Genomic DNA, 3490 nt, shown 5'->3' with positions numbered 1-3490 from the left:
TCCCTGCCTTCAGTCTTCTTCCTGCGCCGACTTCCGATGGCCGCAGGATCCTGTCGACTGCGCCAGTAAAGTCTCACAAGTTCTTTAGCTTCCTTCCTCGCACCAGAGGTGCCCCGCCAGAGACGGTTTGTTTAACTGGAAGACTGAAGCCTTTCTTCGCACCAGGGGTGCCCCGTCAGAGACGGTCTTGCGATGAGTTACGATGCAGGGATAAAGGGAATACTTGAAGTTTATGTACAGATATTTACAATCACATACAAGTTAGGCACTGGAGAAACATTAAACAGCAAAAAGACAAACAACAAAAAGGTGGAACTGGCTAACACTAGGGGAGGCCCCTACACGGCATAGCCGAAGATGCATAGCACCTAACCTTAGCCCAGAACCCCTTTTCCGGCTCCGGGGCCCGGTTTTAAAGCCCTAAAGGCCCGGCCCACATTTGGTAGCACCCAATCATGTGACACTGCTCCCATGATTGGTTTCTCGAGAGCATGGCCAGCCCTCTAGCCTCCGTAGGGCAAAACACCCTCCCCATTGCAAAAAAAAAAACAAACAAACAAACGCACAGTCGTGCCAGCCAGTGCCAGCATGTCCGGGGTAGAACATTCTCCCTCCAAAATAAAAGTAAACATGAACACAAAACACACTCGTGCGAGCACGTGACGGCGGTTTCCCCAATGACCCTCGACTTTGGCAACGTCTCGGAATTCGGGATTATCGGGCTTAAGCGGGCAGCTACCACTGTAGCTGACACTGCGAGCTCAGACCTGCATTCCAAGGCGACTTAGCCTTCCCAAGGCTGCTAGTCGGCGCCTCACCGATACCCGTAGCGTCACCCAACTCGGGCCTTCGCTGCTCGCGGCTAGACGCGCTGTCGCCGGCTATTCCTCATCTCGTTTGCCCCCTCGTCACGGCGCCCTGACGCCGCTCCGTCCGGCAGTGCTTAATCCTCTCAGGAATCCTGCATACTTTTCGAACGAGACGTTCGTCGCGAGCTTGTGTCGCATATCTGGTGTCCGCTAAGACGAGGGGATTAAGACAAGGGGGGGGGGGGGGGGGGGTCGACGTGTGGCGGCCCTTCAGCAACATAGCCTTCACAGCTCCCCTGCCCAGCCGACGCGAAGCAGCCCCAAAGGGCGATGTACGCCCGAGTGGCCCGGCGCCTGCGCGCGCGCGCGCGCGCCTCTTTCCAAGAAATGTCATTCTTCCTTTCGAACGCACCCCACCGTCCCGTCCCGTCGAGGGGGGGGGGGTCCATTGAAGACGGCAGCGGCGGGGTACTGAGAAAGAATTAGCGGTAGTAATGACCCCGCCCGCACTACCGATACCTTACAGTCCGGATCTGACCTCCGGGCTGCACCGCGGCCCCCATTCCGGGGCGCTATCCCACTACTGCGACACGCGGGAGCTTTTGCCTGCTGCGTCTCCGCCCTGGGCCGGTCCGCTCCTCCTTAGGCGACCTGGCCCCCATTCCGGCCTCCGCCGGGGGGACCATATCGACGCCCCGCTTAGCGCGGACGCCCCGTCGACATGGGCGACCGCGGCCCAGGACTCCCGGCGTCAGCCCGTCCTCTAGACCTCGCCTCCAAGTAGCTGGATTACAGGGGTACGCCACGAGCCCCGGCCGGCGTTTTGAAGGTTGCGATCGTAATTTAATCCCACTTATTCCTACTCTCTTTTTTTTTCAATTTCCAAGCACTTAATGTGGTCCCAAAGGCAGGAATGCAAACACGAGGTCAGAAAAACCGAAGCACGGGCGCTTGACGAAACCGACCATATGCTATGCTCGAAGCCAGCCGCCGCCACGTCAGTCACGCAAGAGCGCCTCACTTTAACAAAGTTGACGCGAGGCGGCGCCACACGACCATTACAGGCAGTACGGCGGTAAATTTAAGTGGTTCAAACTGTCGTAGTCAACGCTACACATCGCCTTTGTTGCTGGTTCATCTGGTTCTGTTTTTTTTTTTTTTTTTTTTTTTTTTGCATTGAGTGCACATCATCATCATCATCATCAGCCTGACTTCACCCACTGCAGGGCAAAGGCCTCTCCCATGTCTCTCCAATTAATCCTGTCCTTTGTCAGTTGCCGCCACTGAATCCCCGCAAACTTCTTAATCTCATCCGCCCACCTAACTTTCTGCCGTCCCCTGCTATGTTTGCTTTCTCTTGGAATCCACTCCGTTACCCTTAAGGACCAGTGGTTATCTTGCCTTCGCATTACATGCCCTGCCCAAGCCCATTTCTTCATCTTGGTTTCAACTAAGATGTCATTAACCCGCATTTGTTCCCTCACCCACTCCGCCCTCTTCCGATCTCTTAACGTTGCACCTATCATTTTCCGTTCCATAGCTCGCTGCGTTGTTCTTAACTTAAGCTGAACCCTCTTTGTTAGCCGCCACGTTTCTGCCCCATAGGTGAATACCGGTAGGATACAGCTGTTGTATACTTTTCTCTTCAGGGATATTGGTAAGCTACCATTCATGATCTGAGAGTACCTGCCATATGCGCTCCACCCCATTCTTATTCTTCTAGTTATTTCCCTCTCGTGATCCGGATCTGCGGTAACTACCTGCCCTAAGGAGACATATTCTCTTACTACTTCCAGCACCTCACTACCAATTGCTAGCTGCTGTTCCCTTGCTAGGCTGTTGAACATTACTTTGGTTTTCTGCATGTTAATTCTTAGCCCCACCGTTCTGCTCTGCCTGTCTAACTGATTGATGACGCTTTGCAGTTCTTGTCCTGAGTGGCTTAGCAAAGCAATGTCATCAGCGAATCGCAAATTACTCAGGTATTCTCCATTAACTCTTATCCCCAACTGTTCCCATTCCAGTCCCCGGAATACCTCCTGTAAGCAGGCAGTGAAGAGCACTGGCGAGATCGTGTCTCCCTGCCTGACACCTTTCCGTATTGGAATTTTATTGATGACTTTATAGAGAACTATGGTAGCTGTGCAATCGTTATAAATATAGTCCAATATTTTCACATAACACTCTTCTACACCCTGATTCCGCAATGCCTGCACGACAGCTGAGGTTTCCACTGAGTCAAATGCTTTCTCGTAATCAATGAAGGCTATATATAGGGGTTGGTTATATATTCTGCGCATTTCTCTATCACCTGATTGATAGTGTGAATGTGGTCTATTGTCGAGTATCCTTTACGAATGCCTGCCTGATCATTTGGTTGACTGAAGTCCAAGGTTGTCCTGATTCTATTAGCGATTACCTTAGTAAATACCTTGTAGGCAACGGACAGTAAGCTGATTGGTCTGTAATTCTTCAAGTCCTTGACATCTCCTTTCTTATGAATTAAGATAATGTGCACATGTTTTGTTTAAATTATTTGTTTGAGTTATGTACCTAGCTGGGTGTGTAGGCGAACCGAGAGAGCAAGTCATACGGTTGGAAGTACGAAAACGACGGGTGAGAGCGAGCGAAACAGCAGACAGAGCTCCGGGCGGCGACAATCCTCTTCACGGCCAGTTCAG

General features: G+C 52.0%; 1 non-coding gene across 1 annotated transcript; it reads right to left on the bottom strand.

Moving 5' to 3' along the window:
- Window positions 1-1331: 1331 nt before the first annotated feature.
- Window positions 1332-1625, bottom strand: LOC149359894 (signal recognition particle RNA). Its single transcript, XR_016289274.1, has one exon.
- Between the last annotated feature and the right edge of the window lie 1865 nt (window positions 1626-3490).

Source organism: Amblyomma mixtum, chromosome 2 (assembly GCF_055824585.1).
Source record: "Amblyomma mixtum isolate Tamu chromosome 2, ASM5582458v1, whole genome shotgun sequence".
NCBI classification, from domain to species: domain Eukaryota; kingdom Metazoa; phylum Arthropoda; class Arachnida; order Ixodida; family Ixodidae; genus Amblyomma; species Amblyomma mixtum.
The sequence above is the reverse complement of the archived record's forward strand: the minus strand, read 5'-3'. Positions and strand labels throughout refer to the sequence as shown.